This window comes from Xenopus laevis, chromosome 2L (genome assembly GCF_017654675.1).
Source record: "Xenopus laevis strain J_2021 chromosome 2L, Xenopus_laevis_v10.1, whole genome shotgun sequence".
Lineage (NCBI taxonomy): Eukaryota > Metazoa > Chordata > Amphibia > Anura > Pipidae > Xenopus > Xenopus laevis.
This window is the reverse complement of record NC_054373.1, coordinates 186,843,314-186,863,154: the sequence shown is the minus strand read 5'-3', so window position 1 is coordinate 186,863,154 and position 19,841 is coordinate 186,843,314. Positions and strand designations below refer to the sequence as shown.

At 41.1% G+C, this 19,841-nt stretch overlaps 1 protein-coding gene across 9 annotated transcripts in view; it reads right to left on the bottom strand.

The window, feature by feature from the left end:
- The window catches only part of sytl2.L (synaptotagmin like 2 L homeolog), a 62,574-nt gene extending 44,164 nt beyond the window's left edge, over positions 1-18,410 (bottom strand). For 2 of the 9 annotated variants that reach the window (XM_018247853.2, XM_018247857.2), the window contains exon 1: positions 17,743-18,405. The gene's annotated coding sequence lies outside the window, so the exon portion shown is untranslated. Of the gene's footprint in view, positions 1-3,178; positions 3,322-11,005; positions 11,103-17,742 lie in introns of those variants that run through there. The other 7 variants (XM_018247858.2, XM_041582849.1, XM_018247859.2 and 4 more) reach the window with 5 other exon arrangements.
- Positions 18,411-19,841: the final 1,431 nt, after the last annotated feature.

The window sequence follows — 19,841 nt, the reverse complement described above, 5'->3', positions numbered from 1 at the left end:
TAGCTGGGCCAGTCCGACCCTGAATAGCTGTGAGTGTTCCATTCTTCAGGCAACACTATTAATAAATAAGAACACCCGGGCTAATTACCTGGCACTGCCCTTACTTATAATAAAGCCACACCTTCCACCTTCAATAGATAAACAGATTATACAGTCACAATACGGCATGGCTCAGGGGAAAGCAAAATCTTTGTTATGCACAAATTATGGAACAAAGGGGCACGTGATCTACAAAGACCCCAAACCTTGCACTATGAATGTTCACATGTACCGATAGAGATATATATATATATAGATATATATATATATATATATATATATATATATATATATATATATATATATATATATATATATATACACACACACACACACACACACACATACACATACAAGGTGAAGGTCAATGAAGATATAACACAGTGACAGGAGATTTCACCATCAGCATAGGAAAGGGTTCTTTACTGTAAGGGCAGTCAGGTTATGGGATTTCCCACCAAGAGAGGTGGAATAAGCGATTCATTAGAGAGATTTGAACGAGCTGAATGCCTTTGGATACAGAATAAATAAATAGAGAGCGACAAATAAAATTTCCTGGCAGTGGATCTGAAGATGAGAACAGATTCCCAGGCTCCTGTGCGGGGGAGGAGCAGAATGGGTGAGGGCTAATGTAGAGACTGGCAAAGACTCAAACTGGCACATTGTACATGGACAGAAACATTGTAAACAGGTAAGGGACCAGTTATCCAGAATGCTCGGGACCTGGGGTTTTCCAGATAATGGATCTTTCCATAATTTAGATCTTCATACCTTAAGTCTACTAGAAAATCATATAAACATTAAATAAACCCAATAGGCTGGTTTTCCTTCCAATAAGGATTAATTATATTTTAGTAGCAATTTTCAAAAATGTGGATTATTTGGATTCACAAGTAGTCTATGGGAGGCAACCTTTCTGTAATTCAGAGATTCTGGATAACAGGTTTCCGGATGACAGATCCCATACCCGAGATGCTATTTTTGTTATTACAGAGAAAAAGGAAATCATTTTTCATTATTAAACACAAAGAGGATAAAGACTATAACAGTAACAAATCGCCCGGCCTTATTGCTTACGGCTGCCTGAATAAATACCATGAACTACGTCAATATTTGCACTGCTGCTTCACAGAACATCATAAGTAGAACTATTAGTGCAAGAGTATTTCTCATCCAACACTTTGCCCACTCCGTGTTCTGACAAGCGCGGATTATTCCTGTACACTGTTTTTGGCATAAAGACAAAAATATAATAATTCTAAACTAAGTCATTGAACATTTTCAGTGTTTTGTTTTTTAACTTTAGTTGTAAAGGTACAGTGTTAAATGTCTGCACTCCCAAACCTGGCTTGTGAAACATTATAGCAATAGCCAGCTGAAGAAGAGAATTGCCTTCTGCTCATTGCTTCATGAGTCACAATTAGCGATGGGCGAATTTATTCACCAGGCGCAAATTTTGAGCGATTTGCCGCCGGCGAATAAATTCGCGAAAAGGCTGTGAAAATTCGCTGGTGAAAAATTGACGCCGAAGTCAAAAACGGATGCCGGCACAGTTTCGTGAATTTTCACGGGAAATTCGTGAATTTTCCAGCAAAGCGAAATGTCGAAAATTCGCCCATCACTAATCACAATAAAAGAATTACCCAAATACTACAACACTTAAGGGCTGATTGATGAACATGCGGGAAAAACATTTTCTTGATCTTAACCTTTTTCCTGGTGTTGTTGCAAAACACAAAATAAACAAATAAAAAACTGTGCGTTATTCTTGACAACGAGTGAAGGTTTCCCATAAGAGATTTTTTTAATCAATTTTTGATGCCTATTTTTTTTTTATACTTTTAAGTAAAAATAACCCTTAAGAAATGTATGGCTTTAAAAAGAAGGAAAGAAAAAGAAAAGGAGAGAAGGAAAGAAAAAGAAAAGGAGAGAAGGAAAGAAAAAGAAAAGGAGAGAAGGAAAGAAAAAGAAAAGGAGAGAAGGAGAGAAAAAGAAAAGGAGAGAAGGAGAGAAAAAGAAAAGGAGAGAAGGAGAGAAAAAGAAAAGGAGAGAAGGAGAGAAAAAGAAAAGGAGAGAAGGAGAGAAAAAGAAAAGGAGAGAAGGAAAGAAAAAGAAAAGGAGAGAAGGAAAGAAGGAAAGAAGGAAAGAAGGAAAGAAGGAAAGAAGGAAAGAAGGAAAGAAGGAAAGAAGGAAAGAAGGAAAGAAAGAAAGAAAGAAAGAAAGAAAGAAAGAAAGAAAGAAAGAAAGGGAAAGGAAAAGGAAAGGAAAGAAAAGAAAAGGAAAGAAAAGAAAAAAGGAAAGAAAAGGAAAGAAAAGAAAAAGAAAAGGAAAGAAAAAAAGAAAAAAAGAAAAAAAGAAAAAAAGAAAAAAAGAAAGAAAGAAAGAACGAACGAACGAACGAACGAACGAAAGAAAGAAAGGGAAAGAAAAAGGAAAGGAAAGAAAAGAAAGAAAGAAAAAGGAAAGGAAAGAAAAGAAAAAGAAAAAGAAAAGGAAAGAAAAGAAAAAAGGAAAGAAAAGGAAAGAAAAGAAAAAGAAAAGGAAAGAAAAAAAGAAAGAAAGAAAGGGAAAGAAAAAGGAAAGGAAAGAAAAGAAAAAGAAAAAGAAAAGGAAAAGAAAAGAAAAAGAAAAGGAAAGAAAAGAAAAAGAAAAGGAAAGAAAAGAAAAAAGGAAAAAAAGGAAAGAAAAGAAAAGGAAAGAAAAGAAAAAGAAAAGTAAAGAAAAGAAAAAAGGAAAGAAAAAGAAAAGGAAAGAAAAAAAGAAAGAAAGAAAGAAAGAAAGAAAGAAAGAAAGAAAGAAAGAAAAAGAAAAGGAAAGAAACAAACAAGAAAAAGAAGAAACAGGAAAAAAAGAGAATAGAAAGAAACAAGAAAAAAAGAGAAAGAAGAAAAAGGAAAAAGAAGAAAGAAGGAAGGAAAAGATAGAAGAGAAGAAAGGAAAAAGAGCAGAGAAGAAAAGGAAAGAGAAGGGGAAAAAAAGCAAAAGAAAGAGAAACGGAGAGAAAGAAAAAGATTGATTTCCCACTGAACTTGAGATTTTAGAAATAGAAAAGAAATATTTGACCCATTTTTATTTGATATTGAACCTAATGAGTTTACATTAAATGAAATCACTGATGTAGAATTTGCTGAAATCCCACCTTTATGATGAAACCACGAGGGGCCGTTCCCGTGACTTTTTTCATCTGCGTCTGGGACCCGATATTAACTGAAGATTTCAAGAAAGGAACCAAGTGTCCTAGAAAAGGAAGGCAGGGACTGCATGGGAGTTGAGAGGCGCAGGGAGTTGTGGCAGTCACACACACATATATATATATATATACACACAGTATATACACACACAGAGGAGTGCGGCTGCCTCCAGGCTCAGTAACAAAATGCCAGTGTGTTCTCTCACTATAATAATATGCTAAATTCTGTACAACCTGAAAAGCACGTTCCTTACAATTCAAGATATTTTGTTTATAACACACAGTTTGCACCTTCTGTTATTCTAACAAGTCCCAATTAAACACACACAACTGGAGCCTTAGCTCCAAACATATATTTAATGCTTGTGTTTTTTGTTGCAGCCGTAGGAAGAGACACCGACATGGGCAATTGTGGTTCCCCTTTAATCAGCATTAAAATTCCACTGTTCCAAATGGGTTTCTCTTTTCCAGGAAGGGTCTTTATATCATCATATATTAGTAGGACTTTTGTTGGGACACTAGGAGGCAGATTTATTAAGGGTCGAATTAAAGTTTCAAATTTTCAAAAAAAACAATTCTGGTCAAAATTTGAATTGGGAATTATCCTCATGACGACACTTGCTTTTGAAAGAGTAAGATCAGGAACATTGGCAGATTATTTAATCCCACTTTCTGTAGTCAATCCCTGCACAATTATGGGATGGTTTACTACTATTTGTTTTTACTAGAGAGAGAGTAACTTTACATTACCTGGTCCCGATGTAGAACTGTACTAGGAAGAGAATAGAGGCCGTGGGAAACACCGACACTTTTTGAATTTGAAGGCTGAGATTTGGACATGGCTTTAATATACCTTTTGGATTTTCTGGGTACCCCTGGAACTACAGCAGGGTGACACCCCAATGTTTCTATATATCTGTAACCTTGTTATGAGCTAAGGGGGCCCAGTCTCAAGGCCAGTTAGGGGGAGATTTGGGGTGAGTGTTTATTTGTACCCTGGGTACCCCTGGAACTATAGCAGGGTGACACCCCAATGTTTCTATATATCTGTAACCTTGTTATGAGCTAAGGGGGCCCAGTCTGAAGGCCAGTTAGGGGGAGATTTGGGGTGAGTGCTTATTTGTACCCTGGGTACCCCTGGAACTATAGCAGGGTGACACCCCAATGTTTCTATATATCTGTAACCTTGTTATGAGCTAAGGGGGCCCAGTCTGAAGGTCAGTTAGGGGGAGATTTGGGGTGAGTCCTTATTTGTACCCTGGGTACCCCTGGAACTATAGCAGGATGACACCCCAATGTTTCTATATATCTGTAACCTTGTTATGAGCTAAGGGGGCCCAGTCTGAAGGTCAGTTAGGGGGAGATTTGGGGTGACTGCTTATTTGTACCCTGGGTACCCCTGGAACTATAGCAGGGTGACTGTTACCCCAATGTTTCCATATATCTGTAACCTTGTTATGAGCTAAGGGTTGACTATTACCCCAATGTCAACCCTTCGATTCGAGTTTTCGGGTCGGTTCGCATATTAGATTTTTTAATAAATGACCCCCCAATGGAATTTAGAGTAAAATCTCATTCATGCTAGTTAAAAAAAAAAAAACTCACATGAATTTGAAATTTGACCATTGATAAATGTGCCTCTTGGAGTTTTAGTTCAATAAGAGCAGGTTGGATTAAATATTATTAGGACAAATAATTTTGCTGTGTATGGAAGTCACTCCGTGCTCTCTCACCTGTGTGTTGGCCCCAGAGGCACAGAACAGGCAGAATATATTGCTGTATTGGTATAGTGATGCCAACTGCAGCAACAAGAGAAAACACAAGTATAAAGGAAATAATGAATGTAAATATTTTTGTTTTTATGAGATTAGCAGTTTTACACTGTTGCTATCTGTTAACAACCAGTGATCTGGCCGGCTGGCTGGCTGACCACCAGAGGGTTAAACTACTGATGCAGGCAGCGTCTTCGGATGCCTATCTGCACAAGTATATCCCTCATCAGCTCATTCAGACAAGGAGGAGTCTGCAACAAATGGCAAAGAGCAGATCAATGTGATTGGCCAGTGCATGGGTAAGGTAAAAGATGACAATTTAAATATTCTTCAGATAGAGGCTGGTAGTTGGGGGTAAGGAGTTCTGGGCCAAATTGCTGCCAACATCTACCACTGAGAAGCAGGTCCTGAGAGCAGCCAATCCCATGCTAGGAAATTAGACTGCACACAAAATCATCTCTGCAAAACTAAAATAGATGTTTTAATCCAAGTCAACATTGACTTTAAAGAAAACTATTTCTCTCGCTCCTCTTAAGTACTGGGGAAGAGTAACAGGTCTGACTATGCAAATTATGGCTCTTTATACAAGGGGTCCTTTAAGAATGGGCTGGAGCCATGTGTGTCATTTAGCAAGAATGCTCCACTCCGTTTCCGATTTACCATTCCGCACCCACATCACTCACATTGTCCTAGGCTATTAAACATGCAGCAAAGAAGATCAACCTTGTCCTGGGCTATTGAACATAGAGCAGAGAAGATGAATTCCTATATCCAGTCTCAAGATGCGTCGGGCTATAAGATCCTTATGGATAAGCCCCTTTGGAATCTCATCCCCCCCCCAGCACTGCCCAACCTTTATAGAATCCCTGCCGTTGAACTGCATCCAGATACTCAACAGGCACCGGGCCAAACCCTCTACAATCAGGGGAGGGGTGCACAAATATTAATAATTAATATTATTGTAAAAGTTCATTCCAGCTCTGAAAAAAAAAAAAAAAAATCTGAATTTTATGATGAATAAAAATAGCCAGATGACCGGTCAAGTCAGAATTTTTTTTTTTTTCTTATTGATCTAAGAATCAGCAATATTTGTGTTCTGGGAATGTCTGCTCAGATATGTCTCACACGTGAGTTCTGACTGCGAAAGTCACAAGTGAAGCCATTGTTTCATCCTTGTCTTATCAAAACCACAGATCACTAGTCCATAGGAATCTAAAGGCCAACGAGTGGCTTCACACGAAGGGGCTGCCGGGTGCCTGATCTCCCACGTGAGATCTGCTTCTTCTGCAACAACATATCTGCTCTATCAGCCAGGAATGGCCTCTATCAGCCTCATCTGAACATTTGGACCTACAGTAGAATCACAGGTTTGGGGGGGGGGTATATGCCCAGACATCTTTCCCAGAAACTTGATTTTACTCAAAGGACCCTATATTTAAACACATACGTAACATTTAGAGGAAACATCATTGATCTGGGCTGGTCATGCAAGTTTATTATGTAAATTACCGTCCCAACCCAAGTAGACTGGGGAGAGTAGGCTCTTCATAGGGAATGCAGTTGTACTGAGCCGAAACAAAGGCACTTCTGTGAGTTCCAAGTGATTTTCACCAATTATATAGATATCACATGACTTGTTCACTCTTCCTAATCCCCAGGTTTAGATGGGACAGGTGGAGATTAAAACCTACACCATATAGATTTCACACTAGAACTGGAATTTCAGGAAGGAATGGAATTTCTCATGTTAGCAGTGATGGATCTATCAGCAAGACCTTTGGTGTTAGTTAAGTATTAAAAACCAATTAAAGGCCCTGAGGTAGGGGTGTTTTTACAGAAGATAGCAGGCCTCGCCACCTTCCTGTTTGCATAATTGTGCTGATCAATTGTGTTTAAACTTATCTAATACCCCAGTAGTTTTCTGGTTTAATACCTGGCAAATAACGCAGATCTGATACTACCTGGCATTCAGGCTGGGTCCCCTTAATTTATAACAATGTTACAGATATATAGAAACATTGGCTTGTCACTCTGCTATAGTTCCAGGGGTACCCAGGGTACAAATAAACACTCACCCCAAATCTCCCCCTAACTGACCTTCAGACTGGGCCCCCTTAGCTCATAACAAGGTTACAGATATATAGAAACATTGGGGTGTCACCCTGCTATAGTTCCAGGGGTACCCAGGGTACAAATAAACACTCACCCCAAATCTCCCCCTAACTGACCTTCAGACTGGGCCCCCTTAGCTCATAACAAGGTTACAGATATATAGAAACATTGGGGTAACAGTCACCCTGCTATAGTTCCAGGGGTACCCAGGGTACAAATAAGCACTCACCCCAAATCTCCCCCTAACTGACCTTCAGACTGGGCCGCCTTAGCTCATAACAAGGTTACAGATATATAGAAACATTGGGGTGTCACCCTGCTATAGTTCCAGGGGTACCCAGGGCACAAATAAACGCTCACCCCAAATCTCCCCCTAACTGACCTTCAGACTGGGCCCCCTTAGCTCATAACAAGGTTACAGATATATAGAAACATTGGGGTGTCACCCTGCTATAGTTCCAGGGGTACCCAGGGCACAAATAAACGCTCACCCCAAATCTCCCCCTAAGTGACCTTCAGACTGGGCCCCCTTAGCTCATAACAAGGTTACAGATATATAGAAACATTGGGGTGTCACCCTGCTATAGTTCCAGGGGTACCCAGGGTACAAATAAACACTCACCCCAAATCTCCCCCTAACTGACCTTTAGGCTTGGCCCCCTTAGCTCATAACAAGGTTACAGATATATAGAAACATTGGGGTGTCACCCTGCTATAGTTCCAGGGGTACCCAGGGTACAAATAAACACTCACCCCAAATCTCCCCCTAACTGACCTTTAGGCTTGGCCCCCTTAGCTCATAACAAGGTTACAGATATTTTACAATATTACATTGGGGTAAGAGTCACCCTGCTATAGTCCCAGGGGTACCCAGGAAACCCAAAAGGTATATTAAAGCCATGTCCAAATCTCAGCCTTCAAACACAAATCGTGTTGGCGTTTCCCACAGCCTCTATTATCTTCCTGGAACAGTTCTACATCAAGGCCAGGTAATGTCAAGTTACTTTCTATCCAGTAAAAATAAATAAATTACTAGTAAACCATCCCATACATATTTTTTTCTGTAATTCTGCAGGAATTAACTAAAGAAAGTGGGATTAAATGAATCTGCCAATGTTCTTAACTTTACTGTTTTGGCCAAAATAAAAGCAAGTGTCGTTATGAGGAATGAAGAAGTGTATCGGCCAATAAGAATGTACTACTTGACAAGAGAATCCAACTGGCACCAGAAACCAAGAAGGATCATATACAAAATTACATAACTGGTATGTTAATAGTGTCTAATAAAAAGAAACCCCAAGATAAAGTACATTTATGAACTCTGACATTAAGTCATAAAAACAACTGGTGATGTGTTTGTAGAATTATAAAACAAGGAACCAAACTCAAGTTTCCACCATCATTTGCTGGTACTCACAGGCTTTACTACAGGTTGGCAACAGTGTTTGGGATCTGAAGGGACCTTATAGGCACAATTAAGCCAACTCTTAAATGTAGAAGTCATACCAATTGTAGCGTTACAGACAGACTTGATAAATAGGTTTGGATTAGGAAACTGGTGGTGCAGAAGCTTGATGGCAAAAAAAGGGGATAAGACCAAAATTATATCATCATATCTTCTAGTAATGCACAGTGGAATGACAGGCCCCATACTACTCAGCCTCCCACCAATTTTAACCCATTAGTCTCCTGGGCCCCTGGATGGGGGCCCTGCAAACAAGTAGAATGGGCCCAAATGGAAACAAAAATGGCCTGACCTACCTTATTCTTGCTCCATTATATCAAGTTTTTCTGACAGCAGTCCCCCCCTCTTCCCTAGTTATACAACGGTTACATGTGAAGAAAATGACCCAAATACAAACTATAAACCACTTTATTTTTCAGGGAGGGCTTTGGACCTACAAGTGTTCTTAGTTCTCTAGATCCCCCATTGGAGTCCATACAGATTTCTCACCTCCAGCAAAACCCAACTATCCAAATCATTTAAGGAGGCTTTATTCTACATGGGAATTTCAAACGAGGGCTCAAGAAATGAGAAGCTTGCACTCATGAGGTACAGCCAGATCCGCTCATGCAGATGACAAGATATATTGGAAACATTCAGTAACAAACGGCTGATCAAATGTCGTGAGAATTCGAACTTATTGTGTATTCTTGTCATGGGCTTTTTTAATGCATACGGTTGTTCTGCTCTACACCCAGCCCACCCACCCATTTAGTTTCACAGCCATTGTGCTCAGCAGAAATTTAATTTAGCACATTTAGAGCGACTTGGACCCAAGAACCCTGCAGAGTAAAACCAACATTATACAAAATGGGCTGGGGGTTTATGGGAACTGGTTGTTGACCCTTGGAGACATTATCTATAATAATCTCTTCACTCAAGAGATAATTTCAATAAGAATTCCTGCACCAGATTTATTCTGTAGGAGTGATGGAAATACCAGACTCAAACTAATATGGAAGGTGGAGATTGGCACATCAAGTGTACTGGCCTCTATAAAATGAATTATTGGCTGGTCGTACCCTCTCTCTGTGGAGATCTGAACTTTGAAGGTCGCTTCCTATGAAGAGTCCATGGAATTGTAATCCCTTTAAAGCTGAAAGGGAATCCCTTTGATTAGCAAAAACTTTGTACATCCAAGATAGAGTCTAAGTAAGTGCTTAAAGGCAGGGCCATCTTCTGTAAATGATAGGGACCAGTTATTTATATTACATATAAAAGTAGGTCCAGCCTATAGCCTTCATTTTTTGTAGACATCTGAACTCATTGTGTAGACCTCAGTGCTGCAATGCAACATTGCTAAACAGAATACAATCACAACACAACAAAGTTAAGCCATGGATAAATTGCAAGACCAAGACATCCAAGCTTCTCCTAAAAGGCAAAGACATTCTGCCATCACAATATCATCAGACAGAACATTTTACAGCAACCATTTGTTTTGCTTCAGATGAACATTATACCCTGCTGTCCATAATGTCTTGATATCCATTTATAGAGGGCTTTTATATTTAATATTATTAAGACAAATCACTTTCAGTGTCAGCCTCAAGGTCATTTATGAGTAAATGAAAAAACAATGGACTAAGGACATAATAGGCAAAATGTGTTATTATGTAAGTTTCCTTTGCTTTACACTTTGTTGTAGGTCATTGTCAAACTAACAGGCCTATAGTTACCTGACAGAGAACATGATCCCTTTTTTGAATAATGGCATCACACTGGGAATACACCAATCCCTTGGCAACCACAGAGCTAAGCTTCTTTATTACCCGAAGGAGTACATACCACGAGTTTGTCCTCATAGGACATAGTTTATTTTGACCTTCCTCCAGAGTCAACCAGTCACCTACACTTAAACTTACTGAATATGGAGTTTGGTATAAAGAGAAAAGTAGCAGTTCAAAACTTCTACCTTCTTTGTCTTCCCATTAACCAGTTTGTCTGACTGTGAGCTGAAGGTTCTCACATTCTCCTGCTTTAATTTTTGGAGACCAGCTCCTCACAATGGTTTGGAAGTATATAACATATATGCAAGCTATCACTGGGTGCGTCACTTTTTGAGAGCAATATTAAGAGCTGATTGTATAATTAGATTTCAGTTTATACCCATCCCCAGTCTTTAAAGAGATGTTAAACAAGGAAAAAAACTGCAAGCACAGCAACGCAGAAGCTTCCATCTCTCGGGATGGCTACAACTTCCTGATCACCTCCCATAGCTGCCTGTTGTGTGCGAATCTTCATACATGAGGCCAAAATGGAAGTGGTCTGATGACACTGGAAACGTAGCAATCCCTAATGCCACAGCAATTAACAGTTACCCAAAGAACTAGAACACTAACTAATGTAACAATTATCCACCCCTTTCCCCTTACTCTACCCTCTTACCTCCGCAGAGATCCCCGTCCATCAAGCCCAACAGCTCCAGAAGGTGCAAAAACATTACATTATCCAGGCAATGGCAAAACCGTTGATCTGTTCAAAATAATTTGTTCAGTGCTTTTAATTCCAATAATGATTACATAGAGCTAGAGGTGGGGCGGTTTCCTACTGATAAGGACAAACAGTGGCACATAATGATCTACAGATAAGGACCAAATGATACAATCATGAAAACTTGGCAATTGCTTTGTGGTAGAACTGCACTGTATCATAAACAGCTCCCAAGCTATTGATACACAGAGTTCCCTGTATAACTCAGCCTGCAGCCTTGTGCTTTTATATGGTCACAGAACAACCCCTCAGTGACTTCTAATATCCTTATCATTTACAGTAGGGGGTACATTATCCCTTATAATACATGAGTGATACTCAGAGTTCCCTGTATAACTCAGCCTGCAGCCTTGTGCCTTTATATGGTCACAGAACAACCCCTCAGTGACTTCTAATATCCTTATCATTTACAGTAGGGGGTACATTATCCCTTATAATACATGAGTGATACTCAGAGTTCCCTGTATAACTCAGCCTGCAGCCTTGTGCCTTTATATGGTCACAGAACAACCCCTCAGTTACTTCTAATATCCTTATCATTTACAGTAGGGGGTACATTATCCCTTATTATACATGAGTGATACTCAAAGTTCCCTGTATAACTCAGCCTGCAGCCTTGTGCCTTTATATGGTCACAGAACAACCCCTCAGTGACTTCTAATATCCTTATCATTTACAGTAGGGGGTACATTATCCCTTATAATACATGAGTGATGTGCAGAGTTCCCTGTATAACTCAGCCTTGTGCCCCAGCGACAAATCTCCTCTTCTTTGGGGCGACAATCTCCCCCAACTGCTTTCCCCCTGCCCTCCACCGTCTAAAATGGAAATCCCCTGGGGGAAGGCACACGCGGCGCTTCGTTTTCAAAAGTCGCCCGAAGTTTCCTTGTCGATGGGGCGACTAATCTCCCTGAATCTGCTCGTGTGGCCAGACCCTTAAAGACATTCAGTTCCTACATGGTATCAGCGGCAGATCAAGATATAAATATGCAGAACGTAGATTACAAGTTATGCACATAGTAGGGAGGTTGTATTTGCTTTGCTCTGTCTCTCTGTTTAATCATTACTGAGTCAGACTCATAGTTTGAGCTCAAGTTTTTCTTTGGCAGTTTTGCATTAAAATTATAAATGGGGAGAAACAATTCATCTTGGTCCAAGCAGCCGGCAGGAGCAATGTCTGCGCTACATTGTTGTTAATGAAGGAGGCGTCAACAACCCACTTCAGTCGTCTAAATTAACAGCCCAAAACAGTTAAAGGCTCCCAAAGCCTCAATGATGACTTGATACTCAATATTTAAGGCAAATAAAGTTAACTGCTGGGCAAGATGTTATAACGTTCCAGAGCCGAGCGCAGCCCCTGATTGAAGAAATCCTTCTGCATAGTTAATTACCTACTGAGCGGTCAGTATTACAGACATGTAAAAGCTACAGCGATCGAGTGCATTGTATCAGTCCTCTAATGGCATCACAGATGGGCAGGATCAGCCTCCAATGAGCATAGTTTGGCACAATAATATCAACCAAAGGTGAAGGTTCTGCTTAAATTTTGGTCCACCACCCAACCCATGTTTTCTTTTAGTATTTGTCTCAACTTTGGCCCTTTAAAAAATGTCCGACACTCCTATCCATTAAATCATTTGGGGACACCAGGTGAGGACGCAGGGTGCAAAATAGTATTTTGTCTCAGGGTAGTTAAAATACCTTCTAGAACACAAGTAGTATTAACATGCTTGCAGCCAGCATTTCCCGCAGATCCAGATCTACACTCGTTTAACCTTTGTCTGAGAACTGCAGGTGGGGCAAAATTGCACAGGACCATAGAGATCCAGCGACTCCCACTAGTAACTCCTGAGTAACATGTTGTTCACCACCCCCTTGTAAGTTGCTCTCAGTGGCCTCAAAGCAGGTGCTTATTCTTCAATTCCTGCCTGGGAGGCAAGTTTTGTTGCATAAAAATAGGAATGCACCAACCAAATCCACTATTTGGGATTCGGCTGAATTCCTGAATCCTTCGTGAAAGATCCGGCCGAATACCAAACCGATTCTGAATCATAAAGTTGGCCATAGATGTAGAGATCCGCTCGTTTGGCAATGTCGCCAAACGAGCGGATCTATCCACGATATGCCAACATTGAAGTGGCCCAACGATCGGATCATAATGGATCCAATACGGGCGGTCGGATCGCAGGACGGCATAGATGCACAGATGTGGCCATGATCCGATGGGATTTTTTAACCTACCCGATCTAGATCTGGCTGACTTTCGCCCATATATTGATTGGGGAAGCCCGTCGGAGGGCCCCACAAACGTGGCCAATAAACTGCCGACTCGGTCTGTTGGCAGCTTTTATCAGCCCGTGTATGGGGGCCTTAATTTGCACATGCAAATTAGGACCGGGAAAGGAAAACGTGGGAAACATTTTTTTTTATTTTTGTGATGAAAAAGATTTTCCTTCCCGCATCTAATTTACATTTGCAAATTAGAATTTGGTTCAGCCAAGTACAAGGATTCGGCCGAATTCGAATCCGGCTGAAAAAGGATGAATCCCAAATCAAATCCTGGATTCTGTGCATCCCTACATAAAATCCCGGGGTACTGCCAAATATTGTCTCCTGTAGTCTCCCAGTCTATATAGGGGCCTTCAAATAGCCAATCACAATCTCAATCTGACACCCCAGGGACTTTACTTTTTTTTTTTCTTGTGTTGCTCCCAATGAATGTGGCTCATGGATAAAAAAAGGTTGGGGACCCCTGACTCCAACAGAGTTTTCACTTCTCCAGTGTAGACCACGAGAGGACACATGGCCATTCCACCAGGCAGCCAAACAAAGTCCACGTGTGCCCAACTCAGGCAATAGACTATCAGCTCAAGGGCATTCCATCAGGGACATGTGTAAGTATTAGTGCTATGGTCCTGTGCTCATCAAACACAATGCAGGTTACACAAGGTTGTTGAGTGAACTTCCCCTTTAAATAAAAGTTTTAAAAAAAGACACCGTCCATACCAGCCCTATAAGGGAAGAGCGAAAGCAGGAGCTTTATTGTGAGAAACTCAGTACAAGAGTGTGACATTTTTAATGGATTAAAACCAAAAAGGTCAGTATTTTGCTTAAGGGAAAGCTCTTTCAGTACAGATAATATTCCCCTCCACATTATAGAATAGAGTGTAAATAATAATCCGCAACAAGGAAAGAGCAGAACCAACGCCCTCACCTTTCTACCTGGCAAGGCTGAAACTGCTGAAACATTCCAGAGGATTTGCCTCTAGTGATCAGTTCTGAGGGAGCAGCAGGTTGTTTCCTTCTCACATCCCATTGGCAGAAACCCATAGAATATGGATACATTAGAATATAAACAGCTATGGAATCCGTTATCCAGAAACCAGTTATCCTCCAAATTACGAAAAGGCCATAATTCACAGCATTCTGGATAATGGATCCCAATCTATGTAACATGTATTTATATACTTTTTCCACCAGTTTGTTTTAGCAGGAAGGAGGAATTAATTTCCATTGCACATCTTTGTTCTCGCTGCTTAGGAAAGTGCTGGGTGTGCAAGGAAATGGTTTCCCCAGTCAACTGCCAAAAGACAAGAGATTTATGAGATTCATTGTCTTTATCATTAGCTCAGCACTCAGGGGCTGTAGGGGGTGCAAAGAGGGGTCACTACTACATTATGGATAGGACGGGGGGGTGTTAGGCAACATGTGACCTTTCAGCTGTGGGCCTAAGGAGTTGCTGCCCAGGTACAACTGCACCCCCTGGTAGTTCCACCACTGCCCCAAATTTCACCCTAACTGACCTTCAGGCTGAGACCCCCTGCAACTGCTCCAAGTTTGGGAACCACTCCTGTAGGGAATGAAAGACCTCCAGTGGGTGGACGTGTGTTTGTACCAAAAGATACAAAATATATGCTCTGGGCTTTCTACATATACCCCTATAATGCGGGGAGCCTCCTAATCAGTGGCCTAAACCACCTGGACCCCCGACCATCACATTTAGGGACACGGCACGGGGGGGGGGGTAGGGTGTAAATAACAATTATGGCTCTAAAAATCCTTGTCAGTTTTTTTTGCCCGTTACCCAAAGTCGTCTACCATAAGACACATCGGCAAATATATCCGAGAACAACGGTGTACACTGGTCTTCATAGAGATTTATGCCCCCCCTGGTATCATGTCAGTTATAGGTAATGCAGAGACCCCTACCTGAGGGGGTTCATTACATAGTTTTAGTATAAAGATGCAAATACAGTTGTGCAAATATTCAGCAGTAACAACCATCGGCTGCTATGACCACCAAATAGTGGGGCTCATTTATCAACACAAGTTGCCCATGGGCAGTTACCTATAGCAACCAATCAGTGATTAGCTTTCTAAAGCCAGCTGCAAGTAGAACAATAAGTGCAGCAATCTGATTGGTTGCCATGGGTTAGTGCCCATGGGCAAATTTGCCCAGTGTTGTTAAATGACCCCCAGTGACTCTACTTTCCCTTTAATCTGTCAGTGGAATTGATTTTGAGGACAAGTTATCAGGTGCAAAATAAATATATAGTGAATAAAGTACCACCTCTTGTAAAATATAAAGATATTATATGTTCCATTATTATGTCCCAAGGGCCAGCACTCAAACCTCTTATAATCAGAGGTGCATGATCAAGAATACCTTTATAAATAGAGAGAGAGAAATACACACAGGAGGATATAATTATGTTATGTATATATTTATATAAACTACATGTATACACAGTGCAGTACATGACAGGGAAGTAACAGAACAGGGAAGGCAAACACTGCAACAAATACATTTAAACAGATACAGTCACAAAGATTAACGCCACGTGTTAAAGAAACCCAGGAGGCTCCTGTTCCGTAGAGCTTGCAATCTAGGTGCTGATTGTTTAAAAACAAAAGACTCCCCCTTTATCAATAGCATAAACTCCCATTAAGGAAAGGCATTTTTAGAGAAGGGTGGGAATTTACTCTTTTACAGCGCCCCCAGTGGCCAGGGTGCTAAAGCTATACATGTAATGTAGCACAATCTTATTTATAAATACAAACATATTTACTGCAGTCTCCATACAGCATATATATATATATTTTATATAATAATATTGGGCACAGGGGAGGAGGACAGGGGGCTGAAGAGCTACAGGTATGGGATCAATTATCCGGAAACCCCATATCCAGAATGCTCTGAATTATGGAAAGGCCATCTCCCAAGGACTTATCAAGATAATGCAATTTTTTTTAAAATAATTTCCTTTATCTATGCAATAATAAAACAGTAGCTTGTACTTGATCTCAACTAAGATATAATTAATCCTTATTGGAAGCAAAACCAGTCTATTGGGTTTATTTAAGATTCAAATGATTTTCAAGTAAACTTAACGTATGAAGATCCACATTACGGAAAGATCCCTTATCCAGAATTCCCCAGGTCCCGTACCTGTATCAGGTATTTAAAAAGCACAGAATAAAATAAACTTGGGGATAGGGGTATCCCCTTCATTAGCAGGGGGCACAATTTCATGTAAACATCTCTCCTATTAGTTGCTTTCATGACTGTTTGTTTTTTCACTTTCTAAAGCAGTTTATTAAAGCTTTCGTGTGTATCCTGAGATCATTGATTAAAGGGCAAAGCAACTTCCTTCCCCTATAGATGAGAGACTAGAATCAGACTGACAGCTCACACCCTCCTCCTCTGAGATTAGATGGAAACCAATATAACAGTCTGTCCAAAAAACAAACCAGCAAAAAACAAAACATTTCTTTTTAAAAGAGAGAGAGGGAGTCAGGACTTGTCTGAGCCTGGGATTACTAGTTCCACCTGAGCTGCTCAATTAGACGTTTGGGAAGGTTACAATCATTTCTCCTGGAGTTACAGAGAAAGGAACAAACAGCCCTTTAATGAAAGGTAACCCTGCTCCACTTGTGCCTCCACACTCTCTGCACATACAGTAGGAACCACAAAGTCTTCTGAATATCCCCCGGCAATGCTGCTTTACTCCATTCATTTTTATTTAAGCCTATGGGGCTGTTCACATGAACAAGTGCCGTTTTAGTTTGTTTTTTTGGTTTTCAGTCCCAGGTTTTAGTGCAACTGCCCCATCAGATTTTAGCTTTAACTCAAATTAAATTAAAGTTGGGCAGAGGGAACCTTAAATAAACGGGCCAGATCTATTCAGACTATATTGTCACAAGGAATTGATTTCCAGCAACATTTGTACAGTGCCAGCAGAGCTTACAATCTAATGTCTCTAGAACAGGTAGAAACTCTAGGGCAAGTTTTCTCAGGAGCTGATTCATCTGACAGACTAAAACCAGTTTCCCAATGAAGACCCCACACTTAACACAGCACTAGTTACACGCGCCATACAAGCAGTTGTAAACAAACCCAAAAACCCAGGACTTGCCAAACAGAAATCCATTGAATTTCCATAGAAATGAGAACAACCCTTGCCCCATCACCATGATCCAATAAAACCCACTGAATACATTGCAGAGCCCTAAGAGCTGACACTCTAGTGAACCCTTCCCTGCAGATGTGGGTAGGCAAGTCCTATTAAGCCCATATTAGTTACACAGCCATAAAAGGCAGACGGGAGGAAAATGAAGCACCAAGTACTCACTGCTGCTCCTCTCAGTGGTTCCCCTGCAGGATGCGCCTCTCAGCTCAGCTGGTAATTAAACCCCTTCACACAGTCGGGCTAATTAGTTAATTTTCTGCTGATTAAATGGTGGCCATGCAGGCTACTGGGAGATCCCAGCTCAGTGGGGTTCTGCTGCTGGAGTGACTGCTGCTGAGAGTTGCAGTGCAGGGAGGCGGGGAGTTGTGGAATGAAAGTATTTACCAATAGGAGAGACAATCCCTCAGGGCAGTGAGTGAGTGAGTGACTGGGAGTCTCGCTGCCCTACTCCCTGCTCCCTGCTCAACCTGCTCTCGGCCCTACCCTCCTGTCCTCAGGCATCTGAGAAATTGCAGCAATGCAACAACCGACTGCAAAGAGGAATCCGGGTGCCAATGAGAAGGCGACTGTGGCCCTAACCTGCGACAATACAAAACACTTGGGGCTTGTTTACTAAGTGAGGAGAAGTACATAGATCAGGTGGAAACGTCCCCTCTCAACAATGCAACTCTTTTTTATTGTAACTGTAGCCCCTGGAAACCAGTGCAACTTTGCCCCGCAGCAAATTAAATCACAAACAGATGCACCAAAAAAGTACCACATTGGACAGTGTTGGGGCACAAAAATCACAGGAGCCCCGAGCAAAGGAAACTCTCTACTCTGTGATTGGTCAGTGGTAATTAAAGGACCAGTGTCACTAGTCACAACTTGCAATTCTTCCAGAATCATTTTCAGTAGGATCATTGTTATAAAGATGAAATACCAACAGTGTTGTACTGGGCTGGCAGGACACCAGCAGAAATTCCAAGGGGCATCAGTCCTAATGGAACCCACTGCCGACCTATATCTGCTGTCCCCTAACTGGTTCTTCCCTGTGATGCAGGTATTAATGCTGTGCTGAAATTACATGCACTTCTGTCTCAGTTAGTGTACTCCCTGCATTATCAGAAATGTTACTCCTTGCATCATCAGTAACGTAACTCCCTGCATCATCAGTAACGTTACTCCCTGCATCATCAGTAATGTTGCTCCCTGCATTATCAGTAACGTTGCTCCCTGCATCATCAGTAACGTTACTCCCTGCATCATCAGTAACGTTACTCCCTGCATCATCAGTAACGTTACTCCCTGCATCATCAGTAACGTTACTCCCTGCATCATCAGTAACGTTACTCCCTGCATCATCAGTAACGTTACTCCCTGCATCATCAGTAACGTTACTCCCTGCATCTGCTGCATGTCCGAGATTGAGCTAAAGACCCTGGAGCTTGGCTGGGCAGATTGTATTAACTTTTAGTTTGTTACAGAATGGCCAATTCTAAGCAACTTTTCAATTGGTCTTCATAATTTTTTATAGTTTTTATAGTTTATAGCTTTCATATGACCCAATCTGAAAAAATTCAGTCCCTCCCCTATTCATGTTCTAGTCTCTGATTCAGATCAATGCATGGTTGCTAGGGTAATTCAGACCCTAGCAACCAGATTGCTGAAACTGAAAACTGGAGAGCAGCTGCGTGGGGGGGGGGATCGCAGGAGTCCCTATGTGCAATGGGCTCCCCAAATAATTACTGGCAGGGGGCCCAGCGTGCTGTTGTTATGCCAATGTTAATAAGGCACCAACATATACCACAGCGCTGTACATAACAACTGACATACAGACTGGCAGATACAGCAGTGAGTGCCTGACAGTTTGTGCCCATTGTATTTATTCGAGTCTCATCAGAATGACATCAATGCAGCACAGAACAAACAATACTCACACCTACATTGTAAACAATTCTGCCCTGATAAAGAAGATTCCCATCCATTTAATAACAACAATGCAGCCACTCAGAAGTCCAGTTTAGCCTTTTGTCACATCCCCGTTTCCCTATAGGACTTTAAAGGGGACCTAAACCCCCAAAAAATCTTTGCAAAAATGTTCCCAAAAAACATTAATTTTCAAAGGTTTTGATGTTCTGTGTAAATGCAATTGCTGTTGCTGTCTGGCCTTTTAATATCCTCTGCACTGCTGGCTCAGACTCCCAAAACAATGTAGAAGAGGCTTTTGCTACATTGTGTCACAGTCGCAGGGACAAACAGACGTGGTTCTCTCTAATCAG